This window comes from Oryctolagus cuniculus, chromosome 2 (genome assembly GCF_051225735.1).
Source record: "Oryctolagus cuniculus isolate XC-2025 breed Fujian yellow rabbit chromosome 2, ASM5122573v1, whole genome shotgun sequence".
Taxonomy (NCBI): domain Eukaryota; kingdom Metazoa; phylum Chordata; class Mammalia; order Lagomorpha; family Leporidae; genus Oryctolagus; species Oryctolagus cuniculus.
The window spans coordinates 189721567-189742141 of NC_142868.1; the positions used below are offsets into that span (position 1 = coordinate 189721567).

At 45.8% G+C, this 20575-nt stretch overlaps 1 long non-coding RNA gene across 2 annotated transcripts in view; it reads left to right on the forward strand.

Moving 5' to 3' along the window:
* The window catches only part of LOC127489187 (uncharacterized), a 33165-nt gene extending 13906 nt beyond the window's left edge, over positions 1–19259 (forward strand). For both annotated transcript variants that reach the window (XR_016230567.1, XR_016230569.1), the window contains 2 exons: positions 8948–9117; positions 18690–19259. This is a non-coding gene — a long non-coding RNA (uncharacterized LOC127489187). The remainder of the gene's footprint in view (positions 1–8947; positions 9118–18689) is intronic.
* Positions 19260–20575: the final 1316 nt, after the last annotated feature.

Here is a 20575-nt window from a genome sequence, read left to right on the forward strand (position 1 = left end):
TCCACTCCCATAGTGAAATAGTGGGTCTGAGCTGAATTCTCATTAGATGTACACCACCCCAGGCAGAGCCAGCAAGTGCTGCTGTGTGATGGCCAGCAGGATCCCCTGGGCCACAGGGCCGGCAGCATGGCTTCCAGAAGAGGTAAGCTCCTCCTGACCATCAGAAGGGCTGCGTTCTCATTCATTCTTCCCCCCGAGTCAACAGATACTTTCTGAACATTAACACTGTCCCAGGCCCAGTGCAAAGAACCATGGTTACTGAATGTGAATTTCAAGGGTATAGATTCAAAGATGCAAATTGCAAATTGTCTTTCTCTCTCTACTACATTTACGACAGCAAAAAACAATACTGGCAATGCCAAGTAAATCTGATGATTCCTAAACTATAAATACAAGATCTTCCTCCACCTCCTTCCTTCCCTTATGCCCTGAAGCATCTGGGATCTGTGGAGGGCTGCGTGGCACCCCAACAGTCTCCACAAAGGGCCTCTGCCCACAGTAGCTTCTGCAGGGCAAAGTTTACCATTGCTTGAGATTCATGTACACTCATCACTGATGTCCACAAGCTTGCTGGACCCTAAATAGCTTCTTGAATGCATTCTGTTCCCCAAGGGGCCTGCCCCATTGCTTTTGGTTCCCCATTTACAGCACTTATGAAGTCCTTTTGCAGGGATCAGAAACCCTCAGCCTCTTTGCCTGCACTGCATGGGGTGCAAGGCAGTGTGCATGTAGCTTTCTACTTCAAAGTTGCTCACCAGCTGCCAGTGCTCTTTGGCATAAATGTCCCACTGAAAGCAGGTACCTCTGCATAGTTTATAGAAAGGGAACTGGAATCCTTTGTTCTGTGCTCCTTACAAACTTATCTGGAATTTCCATCTTCCTCCCTTTCTTAGGGTCTCTACCAGCTCTCTCAGATCTAAATCCAGTGTTCTTTCTACCATCTTGTCACAAGTTCTACTAATTCTATGTAGGAAAATTGGTTTTATCCTCTTCTATATGTTGTATGTCTCAGAACCTTGACTCTTGAACTTCAGTAATGATTCCATTTCTCTCTAATTCCTTGTTATGAGCCTCAGTAGAACTCTTAACATTTCTTTCTGTTTGAATTCTTTTTTTTAAGGATTTATTGTATTTATTTGAAAGAAAGTTACAGAGATAGAGAGACAGAGAGAGAGGTCTTCCATCCACTGGTTCATTTCCCAGATGGCCACAACAGCCGGAGCTGTGCCAATCCGAAGCCTGGATCCAGGAGCTTCTTCCAGGTCTCCCGTGTTAGTGCAGGGGCCCAAGACTTGAGCCATCTTCTACTGCTTTCCCAGGCCAGAGCAGAGAGCTGGATTGGAAGAGGAGCAGCCGGGACTAGAGTCGGTACCCATATGGGATGCCAGCATTTCAGGCCAGAGCTTTAACCTGCTGTACCACAGCACCTGCCCCTCTTTCTCTTTGAATTTTTGTAATAACAACCAATCTTCCCAAGGCATCCTGTTGCTCTGACACATAGGGGGAAGATTGTGTGCAAAAGAGGCATAGGAAGTAAAGTATTTTGATTAATATTTTAAAATATTTTCTCACTACAGGGACAATGACACATGGTCCTTCCCTTGACATGGTTTTACAGTCAATGGGAAATTTTCACCAAATCATGCTAGGCAAATTGACCAGATTCAGCAAAAACTGTGAAGATTGGCAGAACCTGGTTTGCAAAGCAACCCATAGATTCAACTCTACCCCAATCATTTGTGGGGCCAGGACAAGAGCACAGAGAGAAGTCCCAACCCTTAACCATCCCCTACTTCCTCCCTATTCTGGTTCCTTCCAATAGAATAAGGGAGCCTCACACTCATCCTAAAGGATAACTCAACCTACACGAGCAAGCTGTGTGTACTGCCAACAGGTTTCTATTTTCTCATATGTGTTACCCTGTAGAGATCATACTTTATGATCAAGTCAACTTAATGTCCTGACTTGGTAGTTCTATGGAGCATAGAAAGTAAAAATACAAACCACTGATTGTGAGATTAGAAAAAAAATCATTCAGAATCCAAATGGAAATAGAGAAGCATTCTTGTCATCTCTCTTTTCCTATTTAGTCCAGGCTTTACACAAAGAGAGTAGTTATTTTCCATATTCAGTGAGTTTACAAGGTTGGTTAAAGCAAGACAGGTGTGTCTTTGAGAATGCCAAGTAATTATTAGCTGTTCTCAGGAGAAAGGAACCTCATAGTAATTGGTTCACCTGTTTGTCCAGTCAGCCAAGAATTTGTACTGTAAATAAGGGGGAGAGGGAATAAACATGGAGCAAGTGGAGGATATTTGTTAGAATGGTGGTGATGGTAGCTGCCACAGCAGGATTGATATAGTTGCTATTTCTGTTCTTTTCTCCTGACCATCCAGCGTGCCTTTTAACCTTGCCAATTCCCAAGTGTGATCCTCTCAATGCTCATGAACTCTGTGAGCTCCCAAGAAATTATCCTCTGATTAAATTTGACAGTCGTTTTTCAATTACTAGCAACCAGGAACTCAATCAACTCTGACACCAGAAAGGCCTGTTTTTTCCTCCCTGCTGTGGCCTGTGTCTCTGAATCTAATAAGCTCTTGGCCAAGCTTGCTTTCTTCCCTGTCTTGCAAATTTGAGTGACATTATTTCTGATGGTTGTGAGTATAGCCTCCTGCCAACTTCTTTGGAAGACCAACCCCTTGGTCATTGTAGATGACTTTGGTGATGCCAGTGGTCTAAAGGTGGGACTGGCCAGGCTGAAGACCTGTGTCTCTGTGTGTCTACACTGATTGATGACAAATACTAGAACTAATGTTTACTAGAGCTGGACCCTGGGCTGCCCCACTGCACTGACCTCACCTGGACCTCAACCTAGTAACCACCTACTTCATTACCAACAGCTCCTTTTATGAATGGGGCACTGGATCTTGTCTTTATATGCGTTCCACAAATTGCACAAATACCACGAACACTTTCTCATCTTTCTCTTCACAGGGCATCACCCCCAAGCCTTTGAAACAGGTATCAGTATTTAACGAAAAGCTCGTTAAGATCAGCAAACAATAATGTAGAATGCTTGTGTAAACATTCCATTAGAGTTCAGACAGCTTCTAGCTGTTCCTCTCTCTCTAGAGCAATTTCAGAAGCTAATGTTCCCATCTGTCCATTTGCCCATCCATCCGTCTTCCCATCCGTCCATCTACCCATCTGTCCATCCGTTTCAGCCTGGCGGGTACCTCTGCCATCTGGCAAGAAATGTGAAATTTGAGTTTTCTCTTTTCAAACTAACCAAACTGCTCTCTGAACATCTTTACCAGCTTATCTTGTTCTCTGGATTCATTTGTTGAGGGAGAAAACCTTTCTAGGTCAGAACTCCTGGCTAGAAAAGTGTGGGTCCCTTATTTCTCACAGATGCTGGATAAAAGTGCTGCCTTGTCTCCTTGGAGTAGGCTGGCACCCAGAGAATCATTTCTGATAGCCCTCCAAATACTCCTACCTAAAATTAAAAAAAAAAAAGCACCACTGGACAGTTCACATTCCCAAGCATTCTCTCAACCAGCTGCTAGAATAGGGCTGGCACACTGGAGAAACATCAAAATGAACAAAATCATCAGGATAGCGATCATCATCATTATCATTATCCTGGAGAAAATAAGGCTGTTCCCTTTTTTTCTGCCTCAGCCCCAGACTTATCTAGCAATACATCTAAAATGAAGCGTGAAAACCACTGGCCCACTATAAACTGGATTAGGATATGCCAAACTGATGCCCTGTTAATCCAGATGGAAGACCTCGCTCTCTCTCTCTCTCTCCCTCTCTCTCTCTGTCCCTCCTTCTCTCTCTGCAACTCTTTCAAGTAAAATAAATAAATCTTTTTAAAGAAAGCATTTGTGTTTTTTATGTACATCATCCTATATAGTTTAAACCATCTATAGACTACTTATAATACCGAACATAATGTAAATGCTACATAAAGAGTTGCCGCACTGCACTGTATTGTGTAGGGAATAATGACAAGGGGAAAAAAAGACAATTAATTTTTTTGACTATTTTCTTTTTTTTCCCCAGAAACCTTTTATTTAAGGAACACAAACACCACACATTTTATCATTACAACCTTAGGAACATGGTGATTCTTCCCACCATACCCACCCTCCCACCCACTCTCCCACCCCACTTCCTTCTCCCTCTCCTATTCCCATTCTTATTTTTTACTAACACCCATTTTCAATTAATTTATACACATGATTAACTCTGTTAAGTAAAGAGTTCAACAAATATTATGAAAAAAAAAAAAACTTCCTCAACAGTTGAGACAAGGGCTGCTCAAAGTCATTGCTTCTCAAAATCTGAATTTCACTTCTATAGATTGCCTTTTAGATGCTCTATTAGTTATCACCGGTCAGGGAGAACATATAATATTTGTTCTTTTGGGACTGGCTTATTTCACTAAGTATGATATTTTCCAATTTCTTTCCTTCTGTTGCAAACAACCGGATTTCTTTTTTTTTAACCGTTGGGTAGTATTCCATGATGCATATATCCCAAAATTTCTTTATCCAATTATCAGTTGATCGGCATTTGGGTTGATTCCATATCTTAGCTTTTGTGAATTGAGCCTCAGTAAACATGGGGGTACAGGTAACTCTTTCCTAAGCTGATTTCATTTTCCTTGGGTAAATTCCCAGGAGTGGGATGGCTGGGTCATATGGTAGGTCTGTATTCAGATTTCTAAGGTAACTCTATACTGCCTTCTACAGTGGCTTTACCAGCAACAGTGGATTAGGATATCTTTTTCCCCACATCCTTGCCAGCATCTGTTGTTTGTTGATTTTTGTGTGAAAGGCATTCTAACAGGGGTGAGGTGAAACCTCATTGTGGTTTTGATTTGCATTTCACTGAAGCTAGTGATCCTGAGCATTTTTCATGTGTCTGTTGGCCATTTGGATTTCTTTTTTTTTTTTTTTTTTTTTTTTTGACAGGCAGAGTGGACAGTGAGAGAAAGAGACAGAGAGAAAGGTCTTCCTTTGCCATTGGTTCACCCTCCAATGGCCGCCACGGCCTGCGCGCTGTGGCCAACGCACCGCACTGATCCAATGGCAGGAGCCAGGTGCTTCTCCTGGTCTCCCATGCAGGTGCAGGGCCCAAGGACTTGGGCCATCCTCCACTGCACTCCCTGACCACAGCAGAGAGCTGGCCTGGAAGAGGGGCAACTGGGACAGAATCCGGTGCCCCGACCGGGACTAGAACCCGGTGTGCCGGCGCCGCAAGGCGGAGGCTTAGCCTAGTGAGCCGCAGTGCCCGCCTGCTGGATTTCCTCATTTGAAAAGTTCCTTTTTCAGTCCTTTGCCCATTTCTTAACTGGGTGGTTTGTTTGTTGTTGTTGAGTTTCTTGATCTCTTTATATACTCTGATAATTAATCCTTTATCAGTTACTTACTTTGCACATATTTTCTGCCATTCTGTCAGTTGCATCTTCACTTTGCTCATTGTTTCTTTTTCAGTACAGAAGCTTAATATGATGTAATCCCATTTGTCTTTGACTGTTTTCAACCTAAGGTTGGTTGAATCTGCAAGTGCAGAATTCATGGACACAGAGTGCTGACTGCCTTTGAACAGCTAGTGGAAAAGTGTGCTTGGATTCAGGGACTACAGGATATGGCCTCACATTTCAGCAGTCTCCAGTGAGCTCCCACAGTGTGTGCTCAGAGCTTAGGAAAAGCAGGATGGTATGGTTCAATTTATATTTTTAAAAAATAGCTTTCAATAAGCCCAAAAGGCAGAATAAAGGGGAAGAGGTAAAGGACATACAAAATAAATGAAACACAGTTTCTATCCTTGGTGCATTCCTGGTATAATAAGGAAACAATTCTGTTTTAAAGGTGCAAGGCAGGGTGGACCTCTGGGTCAGGGGTTAAGATGTAACTTGGGATGCCCACCTCCCATACTGGACCTGCCTCTGCTCCTGATTCTAGCTTCCTGCTAACATGTACACTGAGGACAGCAGGTGGTGGCCCAAGTACTTGAGTTCCTGTCACCCACACGGCAGACCCAGCACCTAGCTTTGACCTGGCCCAGCTCCGGTATTTGCAGGCATTTAGGAAGTGAACCAGGAATGAAAGATTGATATCTCTCTCTCTCTTTCTCTCTCTCTCTTTCTCTGTCTCTCTCTCTTTCTCAAGAATGAATTTGTTAAAGTGTAAAACGGTTGGCTTCTTCCTTCCAGAGGCCCCTTCATTAGGCATGTCACGCATCATATGGACATCCCCTGTTAGGGTCAGGTTCACATTAAGTTAGGAAGAGAGGACTTTGCAATAATAACAAGTAACTTTTATCAAGCACTTATCATTTGAAGTATTGCCAAAGTGTCTTATACTTATTAACCCATGAGGCATGTACCATTATTGACTCCATGCAACTCAGTTCTTGGAACAATGGAGGTGCTCAAAACACTTGAATGAACAAAGACATAAATGGCTTCTCCAGAGGTAGCCCTGGCCTTCCCACCCCTCCCTAGTCCTCATTTGGAGGGAGTCACCCACAGGGAAGCTCTTGGCCTCTGCTAGCCCAGTGGACTTGTGGTTCTGCCCTGTGCTTACCCAAAGAAGGTGAAGAAGATAGGACAGAGATAGTGTGGTAACTCAAGGGGCTCATCTTGGTCTGTTTGGGCTGGCAAGGGGCTTACCTTAGTCTAAACTGGGTGGCTTATAAACAACAGAAACTCATTTCTTCACAGTTCTGGAGGCTGGACGTCTAAGATTCAGGTCCCAGCAGATCCCTTGTCTGGTGAGGTCCTGGTTCTTGATTCTAGAAGACACCCCACTGTGCGCTCACACGGGAGGGAGTCCTCTTGTCCCTCCTTTGGGGGGTGGGGCAAGTCTTCAAAAAGTTCATGGAAAATGCATATTTTGAAAAACTACACCCAGATCTCAATATTTTTGCACCAAACGAACTTGGCTTTTGCCTCTTTTTCCTACCAACTCTTGGAAGCACCTCTGTACAAAGGGCACCACTTCTATCCATGACTTCATGACCTAATCAACTTGTAAAGATGACACCTCCGAGTACCATCACATTGGTAATCAACACATTAATTTTAGGGAACACAGACCATAGTAGGAGGGTAGTTTTGATCCACATGAGAGGGTGGAATTATTCAGCAGACTGAACTGATTTTAGGAAAGGGCCCATGGGGCCAGTGCCATGGCACACTAGGTTAATCCTCTGCCCGTGGCGCCAACATCCCCTGTGGGTGCTGGTTCTAGTGCCAGTTGCTCCTCTTCCAGTCCAGCTCTCTGCTGTGGCTGGGATAGCAGTGGAGGATGGCCCAGGTCCTTGGGCCCCTGCACCTGCGTGGGAGACCAGGAGAAGCACTTGGCTCCTGGCTTTTGATTGACGCAGCTCTGGCCGTTGCAGCCATTTGGGGAATGAATCAACGGAAGGAAGACCTTTCTCTCTGTCTCTCTCTCACTGTCTGTAACTCTGTACCTGTCAAATAAATAAAATCTTTAAAAAAAAAGGGCCCAAAAGCTAGGACATCTGCAGAGGATGAAGGAACAGAGTTGGCTGTGTCCCAGTTGAGGACAGGAATCCTGCAGAACAGTCTCGCTCTGTGCCCAGTGCTCAGAGGCACCTCAGCAAGGTGCTGAGCTGCAGGGGGCTCTCAAAAGCATGCTCACGTGATTACACCCACCCCCAGGCCTCACCTGGCCACAGGGACGCTGTGTGGCCTCATCTCATCGCTTCCCTCCTGGGGCTACCTCCTTCTCTGTTCAGATGCCACTAAAGAAGCCAAGTTCCCCTCTCCAGCGGGTAAAGTTCCATCCTGGGACCCTACACTGGTCTCTGCAGGCCACAGGAGTCATCACAGAGGCTGACGGTCCTTGCCCTCTGGGGATTTCACAACTGAGAGAGAAGAGGTGCCTTGCTGGGCGATCTGCAGCAGCACCCTTACCTGAGAGCCCAGGAGGTGTGGAGTTCCGGTCTGCCAGAAGCTGTAACTTCCTCTGCGATTCTGCTGTGCCACGTGTGGCGATTTTAAAAGAGGCCATTTGCAGGGCACATTATTTATTGATCAACATAATCCGAAAGGAACGACCAAGGACAGCAGTCTGTAGGGTACAACAGCAAGTCAAGAACACTTGAGAAAATCAAAGGAAAAACACTTCCTACCCCACAACAATGCTGTGAAGTCTCAATGCTGTTGCCCACAGCCACGCCCTTCCCCGTGTGCATCACCTGACCCTGCCTCCCAGATGCACAGGCCGAGTGGGGCACTGGCAGCCAAGACTGGGTGACCCACAAGCACCTGGAACGGTTACTCTCTGGCTTTGACATGGCTCTAGGGCCATGGAATCCTTCTTTCCCCATGACTTGCAACCCCTCTTGTTCTCTGGTTAACTGAAGAATTGTGTTCTGGCCCCACAAACCCCAGTCAATACCAGTGGAGCATTCTAGCTGCAGGGGCTCTGAGACCCTGCAGCAGGGGACGAGGTGCAGGGTGGTCAGAACCAAGAGTTCTTGGGCCTCCCACATCCCTGTTCACTGCTCTGCACCTGTCCTGGGGCCTTTTTCCTCCTTCTCCCCTCCTCATCCCTGTGCATGGATGAGGAAGAGCCCCTGCCTAATCTGCTGACTGGCAGGCCAAGGGAGGCTAGAAGAGGATTTTTTCCCCACTCTCCCACTTCAGTCACATAGGGTCAAATGACTCCTTTCTGGCCTTAGCCATACCCAAGGAGGTCAGGGTATGTGCTGGTTGTTCAAGTCCAGTTTGAGTTGAAACAAGATTTCACAGGTGCCATGAGGCCTTCCCGGCTTCCACTTGGCCTGCAGCCTGGTGGTCCGAAGGGCCCTAGAGCAGGGAGAGGGGCGTGGAGCCCCGCCCTTGCAGCACCTGGAGGTGGGGTGGAGGGACTCCTCTTTCCCAAACCCCACCCCTTTCCTCCTCCAGGATCCAGACCTCCAGCACGTCGGGCAAGGGGAAGATGGAAAAGAAACAAACACGGTGCCGGTGTGCCTGTCTGGAACCCGGGGCTTCAAACTTGTTTTCACTGAATCCTGATAGTGCCCGCTCGGCTTCTCTGGTACCACCCACCCTTCAGAGATGCTCTTGTGAGACAGGTGGGTCTGGCGCGGATGCCTGTGTGTTGGGGGAGGGTGGCCACACCTCAGAAACCCTCAGGGCTTCCCTCACGCACCTGCCATTCATGTGGCAGCTTCCTCCCATCCAAGCCCTCTCATCTCTCACTTCCCGCAGTTGTAAAGGCCCTGCCCTGCTTGTGCGTCCTTGGGGACAAGTCTGCGTACCCAAGGGGCCCCGGGGTGCCAGCATCGCCCTGGAGGTCACCGTGCCCTCCTCCCCTGCCAGCTGTCCCCGCCCCGTGGCTCTTGACAGTGACCTCCGGCAACCAGGATGCCCGTCTCGCTATCACCTAATGCCAGAAACGTTCTTGCGCCCTTTCGCTTTGGGATGTTCTTGCGGACTCCCGCGGGGGACACGGCCTCCGCCGCCGGCGAACCTGCTAAAGGAGGATTTCCGTGGAGGCCTGTTTGGGGACCAAAACTCAGGCCCATTCCGTTTGCTCCAAGCTCTTGGCCTCTTAAAAGCCATTCGAGGGCGGCAGGCTCCCCCGTGTGGCCAGTTTCCGCCATGGCATCTGTGCAAGATGACAGCAACGGAAAAGTTGGTTCCACACGCAGAAGTAACTATTACTGCTGCTGCCCTGGCTTCCCGAGGCTTTCGCCAGTACTGCAAGCATGCATGTCTACCTCGCTCTGTGCCTCACTTGCTATTCAATTATGCCACTGTTCCACTGTTAGTATTTTAATGTAGAAATGTTATCGCACTAAACAGTGAAATAATTGCTGAAATACTGAGAAATGATCACTTATTTTGGCTTTTTTAAAAGTTTTATTTATTTATTTGAAAGGCAAGAGTTACAGAGAGAGGAGAGACGCAGAGAAAGAGAGTTCTTCCAACCACTGGTTCACTCCCCAAATGGTGGCAAAGGCTGGGGCTGGGCCAGGCCTAAGGCTGGAACCTAGAACTCTCCATCCAGGGCTCCCACATACTTAGGCCATCTACTGCCTTCCCAGTGCATTAGAAGGAAGCTGGGTCAGAAGTACAGCAACCAGGACTTGAACCAGTGCTCATATGGGATTCTGGCCTTCAGGCAGTGGCTTAACTCACTGCACCACAAGGCAGGCCCATGATCAGTTATTTTACATTCACTATCTCTCTCTCTCTCACACACACACACACACACGTGCGCACACTCACTTTTCAGTGAACTCATATTCCTGCAGGTGGGAGTTTCTTCCATGTCCTCCTTGATGTTTGCAGTGATTTGCCAGGTGTCTTCCCACAAGACTCTTGTGCCATAGGAACTCCCAAGTTTACAGAGAAGGAGCCTCAGTTCAGGGCACACAGCTGGTAGTGTCAAGAGCAGGACTCAAGCCCACTATGTTATAACCCAAATCTCTGTTGTCTCGGAGACCCCAGGCCTGCCAACTAGCGCTCCCTCCCACACCTGGAAACAGGGTCATCAACCCACATGAGTTGGGGTAGCTACGGGAGTCATTTCTGACCAGTTTTACACATTCAACCAGAACAGCTCCTTCACACCCCAGTGGCCCCAAAGTGGGTGTTCACGTTGCCCTCCGCGGAGTCCCTCCTGGGTCAGCTTTCTCGTGTCTGTGGCAAACACTCCTTGGTTGGTTAGGTTTGTTCTAGATGCTGGGAATCCCCCCTCCCACAGTCATACTTTATCTCCTGTAGCACTAAAGGTGACTGTGCACAGCCAGGGGTCCCCAGCTGAGAGAAGAAACCCTTTCATGTCTGCAGTAGTCACTGAGCCATGTTCCAGCCAGACCTTCCCAGGCCCCTGCCGAAGCTGCACACCAGCTGGCACAGCCCTGAGATCACCTGGGCTGATTTGCTTCACTTGGGAGGAGGCTGGAGCTCAGAGAGGAGACCCCTCTGTCCAGAGCACTTGGCAAAGAGGCAGCTCTATAGGGCTGTTTGTATATCCTAGGAGAGACTCTCTTGTGCACAACACAGCAAAAGCGAACCTTCCAACGTTTGGCCCATCACTGGCAGTAACTTAAAATCCAGTGCAGGAATGCAAATGCTCCTAGAGCCAGGATGCTCCCTCTGTGTCCTCAGCAAGGCTATGGGAAGGGCCCATCAGCCATGAGATGCTCATTGAATGAAGCTTCACGGAGCACTGGGTGCCCACAAGGGCTGGCAGCTGTGCATAATTAGTCAACAGAGAGGTTCAGCCACGTGTGAGGCCTTGGAACACTTACTGTGAGAGTAAGGCATCAACCTGTAGCTCTGAGCCAGCGACCGCTTCGCTGTTCGCTCATCCCTACTTCCCTAGTCTCCAGCACAGTCCCTGTCAATAGCAAGTTCTCTTTAAAAGTTTTTAAATAGAGGCAGATGTTGTGGAGTAGTGGCTAAAGCCACCTCTTGGAACACCCACATCTCACAGTGTGTGGGATTGAGTCCCAACTCCATTTGCCATCCAGCACCTTGTTAATGTGCATCTTGGGAGGCAGTAGATGATAGCTTAAGTACATGGGTCCCTGCCACCCATGTGGGAGATCTGGATTGAATTCCTGGCTCATGACTTCAACCTGGCCCAGCCTTGGAATTTAAGGGCATTTCAAGAATTCTCTCTCTCTCTCTCTCTCTTTCTCTTTCTCTCTCTCTCTCTCTCTCCCTCACCCCGTCTTTCAAAAATCAAAAAAGGAATCAAAGGGAGTTAATAAACTAAAAGTTTTTGTATAAATGGCACATTCCTGGAATGGAAGAATTCACATCCTAATGAAGAGAGAGGGTTTTCAATGTATACAGAGAGATTCAGCCTTTCTCTCTCCCCAGCTGATTTCATTTATGCTTGGTCAGACACCATGGCAGGCCTTTCCCATTTAATTTGCACAGCTGATAAAAAAGTGGTTAAAAATTTTTAATTGGACAAACATATGTATTGTTGCACATTCTAAGTTTTCCTTTTTCTACTTAGCAAAACCAATAGGGTATGGCTGACAGATTGAGCAAATAAGAAGACAAGATGCCAATTAAATTTGACAATTCTAGATTTTTAAAAATTGTTTCTAGTGCGTGTTCCAAATACTGCAGATTCCCTAAGTACTGCAATATTCGAAGTATTATCTACAATTCAGATTTAAGTGGGCTTCCTACATTTTAGCTGGCAACTGTTTCTTGGGATTCCTCTCCAGTGTTAGTGGAAGATTCTGGGTGGGCAGGAAGGGGAAGCCTCAGGAAGGAGTCGGCGATGATCAGGGTGTCCTTACAGGGCAGCTGTTCCCAACCCTGCCTGACTGCTGGAACAAGGAAGGGCAGCCAGACTGTGGTGGCTCATGGCGGCTGCAGCTCATCCTGAGGCCAGTCCTCTGCTGATCGGCTAGGCAGGAAGCAGAGTTTTTCTGCTGAGATAAGAGGCAGAGAGGTCAGTCCTGGGATCCTTGCTGTACCGTGGTTCTGTATCGTGCTGTGAGGTAAGCAAGGCTACGTGAACGTTACTATTGGTCTGGGCTGAGCAGGGCCTCAAGAGCTCTGGTCTTTATGACAAGGGGGGAGTAGGGGGACAGGGGATTAGTCAGCACCTCTTTCTGTGTGTGGGGTGGGGTGGGGTGGGTGTGTGTTTTTGGTGAACTTCCCTTAATACCTCTCAAAGCAGAGAGGGAGAAAGGGGTTCATGTCTAGTCTTGATCGTAGAGTCTGCACTTCTATCAGACTAATGCTAGGAGCTTTGGCTTCCAGCCACGAGGCCCCTTCTGCAGGTAGGCGATGCAGCTGTGCTCACCCAACTGAGCAAGGTGGGGCTCGGGACAGTGGCACTCAAAGGCTCATCGCCTCCCTTCTCTTCACCTCCCCACGTGCACGTGCAGACTCCATGACCCTAAAGTATACAGGGAGCCTCGAGGCCACCCACCTCACAAACAAGTATCTTTACTTTTGTCCACTTGCTGAGTGCTACTTATTTCAGGAGCATAATCTTGAATGCTGCCTATTCTCACAGGATGTTGTGGCCATGTAATCTCCTCTTGGCCTTAGTCATGTCCTAGGATTGCATCTTTTGCAGGCCTCATGTGTCAGAGAAATCCCTGGAGCCATTCTGCCTTCATGTCATGAATCAGCTCCACTGGCTATCTGAAGGGCATTATTTTGCTAGGACCTAGACCTCTGACCGTGGCATAAATGGTACATCCACATTTGGCTGGATGTACGTGTGTAAATAATTGGTCATTACTGATAAGAAAAAGTGGCTTGGGGTGGTCAGTGCTTCAACAATTAGTTATGCATCTTACAAACACCATGATAGGTTGTGGACAAAGCTTTGGATTTGGGCTTGGTTTTACATTTCTGCTCCTCACTAACAGTATGACATTGAAGTGTATTTAGCTTTTGTGAATCTGTTTGCCCATCAGGGGGGACAATGTGTTTTGCAGAGGGCAATGGAATGAATATATGAAATAATTATCAAGTGCCCAACATAGCCCCTGCCATATAGTACTAGCTTCTGCATTAAGCACGTGCTATGTGCCACACCTTTCCTGGAGACTTAGGAAGATGGGGCACTGAGACAGATGACCAAGATTTCAGCTTTGGGTGAAAATAACCCATAATGTAGGAAGTGAGATGAGAGTGCAGGTTCTGAATCAACTGTCAGGGTTTGAATCTTGGCTGCAGTTTTTCTTATCTGTGTGATGCTGGGAAGTGTAAACTGTCTTCTACAAAGTAGGGTGAATTAGCACCCAGGGCTGAGAAGAGAGAAGGGAATTTGGTAAGAAGCTGCCTGTTCAGACAAGTTTGGCTCAGGAAAAAAGACGGATGAGACCCTGGCTGCCCAGTGTGGTTGCCCCATCCTCCCTGACCACTGGGGAATGTGACTCTCCAGACATCTCAGCTGCTAGACTTCTGCACGGGTGAGTGTGCCAGTCCCTCTGAGTAGGGCTTGTTTGGCTGGCGCACAGACAGCCGCGGAAGCAGTTATAGTTTCGGAATTATGGACCTTCTGCAACTACTAATACTCAATCATGTTCTGCACAACAACATTTTGGATAATGATGGGCCATAAGATTACATCACCTGGTAATGCTATAGCTGCCCCAGTTTGTATAAGGTCACTCTGTAACTTTGCTTAATAATGCATGTATTAGGAATATGTCCCTGTTGTTAAGTAACACATGTCTTAGGAATCCAACCCTTGGTTTCTCAAGGCTTTTCTTGGGAAAAGAACATAAGCCAAGCCAGACACAAAAGCGCCATTCTTAGTGCTGGAGTAAGAGCCCTATGCAAGAGATTCCCTGCCACAAGCCAAATCTCATGCCTCATGGGGAGTGATGTTGAGTTCTCTTGCGCTGCATCTTGGTAGTGAGTAATGGTTATAATAAGCACACCTGCAGCATGGAAAATCAATTTGCTTGCCTTGGGGGACAGGGTCCTCCTCATAATAGAGTTCACGGAGAAGGGAGCTGTTGTAAATGACACTGGTTGGGTGTTGTTCGACTAAATGAAGTGAGTTTTAGACCATAGGGAATCTAGTATTTGGCATCCACCCAAATGGTTCCAAGTTATTAAGTTGCATTTATGTCTCTGCGCAGTCCTGAAAGCCCCACCAGGGTTTTAAAGTTGGAAGAAAAGTTACTTCTGGAGCCCCCAAGTGTGGATTCACAAGAGGATGCCTGAATTGAGGGTGGAATTCGGTACTTACAAATAAACAGATCAAGGCCGTGTGGTGGGGTTTGTTTCATGGATTCGAATTGAACTTATTGTGTGTACCCAGGGTGCTGGGGATACATGGCAGTGAACATCTTATGTTCATGGGCCTCTCCTTTCAGGAAATAAAGAAAAAGTGTTGTCTATAATTGGTGCTAATCCAGACAGCTAATCCAATTAGGTTCAGTTCAAGTTCCTACCATTAGCTGTGGGTCCTCAATGTGGAAAACAAGTAGGTGGCTGTGACATGGCCAGGATTCTCTTCCCCCAGAGATGTCACCTTTACTGGAACTCTATGACTTGATGTTGACACTGACCCTGCCAGAGCCAATATTACTTCTTTTATTTTTAAGAGGAAAGGTTTATTATCGGGTGGGGGAAGGCCAACAGGCCACGGGGAGAAGGTGAGAGAGTAAGAGAAGGCACATGTTCAGGAAACAGGTACTGGTGTACCTTGGCAGGGTTGGGCAGGGTAAGAGGAGCAGTGAAACCCATTAGGGTGGGGGTGGAGTTGACACCTGTGGTTGGGCCATCTGGTCACCTGGGTTACTTCTTAGGAGAAAAGTGTGAGTTGTCCCTGTACCTCCTGATGCTCAAGAAGAGATCATGTGGGAGAACAACTAATGGAAGTAAGATAAGAGGACAACCCTCTCCAGGTCCACCAAGGCAGGCATCACAGTTCCCAAACATACTTTTGCTCTATTTCTACCTGACTTTTGCTATCCAAAGTAATCAACTGTTTTGATAGATCCGTAAACTACTAATGTTGCCACATCATCTCCCTTGTCAATTTTCCAGCTATTCTTCCATTGGTCCATTTCAATAATAGAGGACTATTAACTGTTCCAATAAGCAGGCACCTTGTCAGTCCCAGGATAAAGTATTCAGGGACTTGTGAAGATCAGTGAGGGTGCCGTCAAGGAATCTGGTCTAGTGGGAAGCTTCAGACATGTATATTTACCTGGAATTTTTTCTGGTCTTTGGCAGTTTTTCTAGATCTGAGTCAGCAATTAGCCTGCCTCCTTAAGCTCTTCATTTCTCATTGGAGTTGTATGGTGTTATTGTGTGGCTGTCATATGACCTTCAATCTAACAGAGGTAATGAATAAGATATACAATTTATTGAGCCTTTAATATGTACCCAGCACTACAAGAATCCCACAGGCACTAGTTCATTTAATCTCCCAATGTTCCTGCAAGGTAAGTGCTATCACATCTTACAGATGAGGAACTGAGATTAGATGCTAAGTAAGTAAATTATATGTACAGGGGCTGGCACTGTGGCGCAGTGGGTTAATGCCCTGGCCTGAAGCGCTGGCATCCCATATGGGCGCTGGTTCGAGACCCGGTTGCTCCACTTCTGATCCAGCTCTCTGCTATGACCTGGGAAAGCAGTGGAAGATGGCCCAAGTACTTGGGCCCTTGCACCCATGTGGGAGACCCAGAAGAAGCTCCTGGCTCCCAGCTGTGGATCGGCACAGCTCCAGCCATTGTGGCCAATTGGGGAGTGAACCAGCGGATGGAAGACCTCTCTCTCTCTCTCTCTCCTTTCTCTCTGTGTAACTCTGACTTACAAATAAATAAATAAATCTTTAAAAAAATTATATGTAGAACAGGTAGATCTAGGATTCAAAGTGCTTCCAGAGTTAAATAGGCTTTTGTCCTTATACCAAGTCTCCTGTAAGTACCGGAGAAAGGCGTGAATGTGTTGTTTTGCTGCCTCTAAAGCTCTCAAGGAGAATAACTGCTTTATTTGGCTGGTGAGGGTTGGAGGAGGTACAGGAGGAGACATTCTCGAAGCAAGGAGGCAGCTGACAATTCACAAAGTTTAAGTAAAAGCACTGTATTTTCATGTTTTTGCTTATTGCTGCATAAAACTAGCTAAAAATCTGCTAAATCAATTACTAATCAAAGGCTATGGCTGGGCCAATATAAGCACTAAGAAGCTATTTAGAGTATGCAATATGACTATTGGCTCTGACTCAGTCATTCATTTCTTTTTCTATTTTTTAGATTTTATTTCTAATCAGTTTTTAACAGATTCAATGTGATTTGTAGATGCAATTTTAAGAACATAATGATATGCCCTCCCTCCTTCCCCCTCCCTTCTACTCTTGTTCAGTTGGCTTAACCTCTGCTTCTGCTACATCAAGAATGGTTAGCTCCCTTTTGTTGGCTATCTACTGCATGCCATCTCTCTACTAGGTATCATCATGCATTTTCTCCTCTTAAATGCAAAGTACTCTGGAATTATCCTTGACTTTCTTTATGGGAGTTACGATGCACAAGATACAGAATCTTGCTTACCTATTAGACCTGGATGATAGTTTCCAGGAACTTGAGTGTATCTATGAATGCAATAATATCATACTGATTTGAGGTTAAGAGGAGCTCTAACTACCAAGACCAGGAAGCCTAAAATTTTCACAAATTAACAGAAAGCAAACCTTCCTGCAAGGTCTCTGTTAAGAAAGAAATTCCACTAATCCCAGTGGATCTACACAGAATGAGCCAGAGCACTGGGCAGCAGCATCCTGTGAAGTGTGCGGAAGGAAATCTTGGCGAGGGTGAGCTTGAGGTCCCACAGCAGCATGATCGGCTGGAGGTTGGAGGTCTCCACTGGAAGACATTCTAGGTGTCCTCTCTCCTATGATCTTGACTCAGGCAACTTCAGGTCCAGATTATCTTTCCCACACCAACCACATGGCATGTGATGCTGGTGAGGGATGCACTCAAAGCTGGCTATGAAACTGACACCAGGATCCCGCTTCAAACTGGAATCAGAGCCCCAGAAGCCCAATAATTAAAGGTGGGTCTTCCCATGTGGGTGTAGGGGCCCAAGGATTTGGGCCATCTTCTACTGCTTTACCAAGCCATAGCAGAGAGCTAGATCAGAAGTGGAGCAGCCAGGTCTTGAACCTGTGCCCATATGGGATGCCAACACTGCAGGCAGCAGCTTTATCTGCTATGCCACAGTACCAGCCTCTCTCTCTCTCTCTCTCTCTCTCTCTCTCTCTCTCTCTCTCTCTTTGTGTCACTCTGTCTTTCAAATAAATAAAGCTTTTAAAAAATGCAATTTGTTGAAAGTAGTTTTTAACTTATTGAGGGGTGTTATTTGCAAAAAGAGCAGATTTTTGTTTCACATAAAATTTGAAAATACAAATTTTGTATAGAAAATAAAAATGAAGTGGTTTTGTAACCATTCAGCAGTATAGCTTGGCTATTATAGAAATAAATTTTAACACAAACTATCAAGATTCTAAGTACTTGTGATTCTTGGCAGATTTGAGGTGTGACTTTTTCTACTATTAGATCCAGCACTCTCTACAAACTGTACTGGACAATTTGATGGTAATGCACCTAGGGCTTGCCCTGTGCGTGAGAGAAAAGGAAGGGAGTTTTAGTGATACTTCAGAATATCTGACATTTTTTCAGCATGGTGTACAATGTAGGAACTATTCCTGCACCAGGAACTCTTGGCTGTAATCAGTTCTAATCAGGTAAACAACAGTTCTTCCTTCAGGAAATGAAAACTCCAGGTTAGAATCGGCCTGAGCTGTGGCTAGATTAGTCCTTCCTTCATCTTTTGCATTCTCAGAAAGACCCTCTGATCCACTGGGGCAAAGAGAAACCTAGAACAACTCAAGGTCATCTTCTGTATTGCTAAACATTTCAGAGGAAATGTCTCAAGTAAAAGTTTCCTACGGACTAGCCCAACCTTAATTACCTAAACATTCCTAAAACTATTATGGCCAAGTCTACCTTCTAAACTCCCCTGGCAGAACTGATAGTCATGTGATACCACAGCAAGTGCATGAAAGGGGCAACTGGGGATGCAGGTAAGAGAAGCAGGAATCGGATATTCAATGATTACTGTGAAAAATCTAAATGCCAAGGCCTTTCACAACCTATGACTACCCCATCTTCTTCCCTTTGTTCCCCTCCAGGTATCTGCCATGTGGGTTGGTCTGTCACTTTGCCTCTGCTGCACTTCTTCCTGTCCAAGTCTCCACCTCTTCCTATCCTTAACACAACCTAAAAGTCTCTAGGTCAGCAGTACATTTGCTTCCTGAATGTGTCCTTCAAGGTCTACCTAGTGTGTCTACTTATTCTAAGAAATTATTCAGATTATAATTTTTAATTATGTGGCCAGCGCCGTGGCTCAATAGGCTAATCCTCCGCCTTGCGGCACCGGCACACCGGGTTCTAGTCCCAGTCGGGGCTCCGGATTCTGTCCCAGTTGCCCCTCTTCCAGGCCAGCTCTCTGCTGTGGCCCGGGAGTGCAGTGGAGGATGGCCCAGGTGCTTGGGCCCTGCACCCCATGGGAGACCAGGAGAAGTACCTGGCTCCTGCCATCGGATCAGCGCAGTGCACCAGCCGCAGCACACTGGCCGCGGCAGCCATTGGAGGATGAACCAACGGCAAAAGAAAGACCTTTCTCTCTGTCTCTCTCTCTCTCACTGTCCACTCTGCCTGTCAAAAATAAATAAATAAATAAATAAATAAATAAATTTTTAATTATGTCACAACCAAACAAATGAGTTGGGACTTCATTTTTCTAATTATTTTACTGTCTCTCAAATAGTCCCCCTGTGATTCTTTCTCAATAGTCCTCCCCCCAAGTACTAAACACAGATATTCTCTAGCAATCAAATTCTATTCTCTTAAGTCTAATATTTGTATACATATAAAACAGTACAAACATTTCCTCTAAATGACTTTGATTACTTCAAGGACACTATCAGTTGGGTCATTCCCACATATATCAGATTCCTTCTTGTTGGGGTGATCCACTTCCAGGACCTCTCTGTGGAGATGGGAGTGAAACGTCACAAGCTGTACATGGCCCACATTGTTTCCAGGAGCTATGAATTAAGGAGTGATGGCAGCACAATTGTCATCAAGCTTCCCATTGGTACAGAAGGTGATTATTACAGGGTTGATGACATCCTAAGAATTTACATTACTCATCAATCTGAATATAAAAGCACCTAGATAAATATAGACAAAATACAAATAGAGTCCAATATACTGATGCCTCATTTTAACATGACCTGCCACAACACAGAAATCCTACCCTTTTTGGAAAATACCTACCTTTCTTGGACTTATCCACAGAAATATTGTTATTGGATGTAATGAGATTTCATTACAACATAAGTCATGGGTATTGTTTGAGATTCTAATTACCAAAATATAGTTGTTTATAGGTCTCTGAAAAGAATTAGACATTTATAGCAACAGAGAGGAGAAATTTAGACATTTCCTTGTATTATTATACAAGTTAGGATAAATTTGTACAAAGTTGATAAGTTAATGGCAATTAAGACTAGTGTCCTTTTCCATGTTACTGGCAAGATCATCACTCATCAAAAAGTTACCTGTTGTGAGAGAAATTGAGATCTCATAAGGAGAAAGATCTTAGTTCAGCTAATCTTGTCTCAACTGTTTACTTCTAGACTCATGTGAGATGGGTGCTGTGGACACCCATATAACTTACTTCTGGAACACAAATGGGAGGATAAAAACTGGGGAGTAACAAAGCACACCATGATCAAAGCTATAAAAACCACTCTGCACTTCCAATAATCCATAATAACCAACAGTAAAGCTTCTGCAATCATACTGTTATGGTCGAATTTCATTTTAATCAGGCAGCAGTGCCTTTGAATAATACTCAGCAGCACCTCCTCCTTCCTTAGATACCAGCCCAAGTCTTCAAGTTCACAGCACAGCAGTGAGATCCTTTCTTCCAGATGTGGAGTTAGTGAGCTTCGCTGTGAAGAATTAGATCTTCCCTGTGTAACTGGCCATTTCTCATCAAATGATTGCC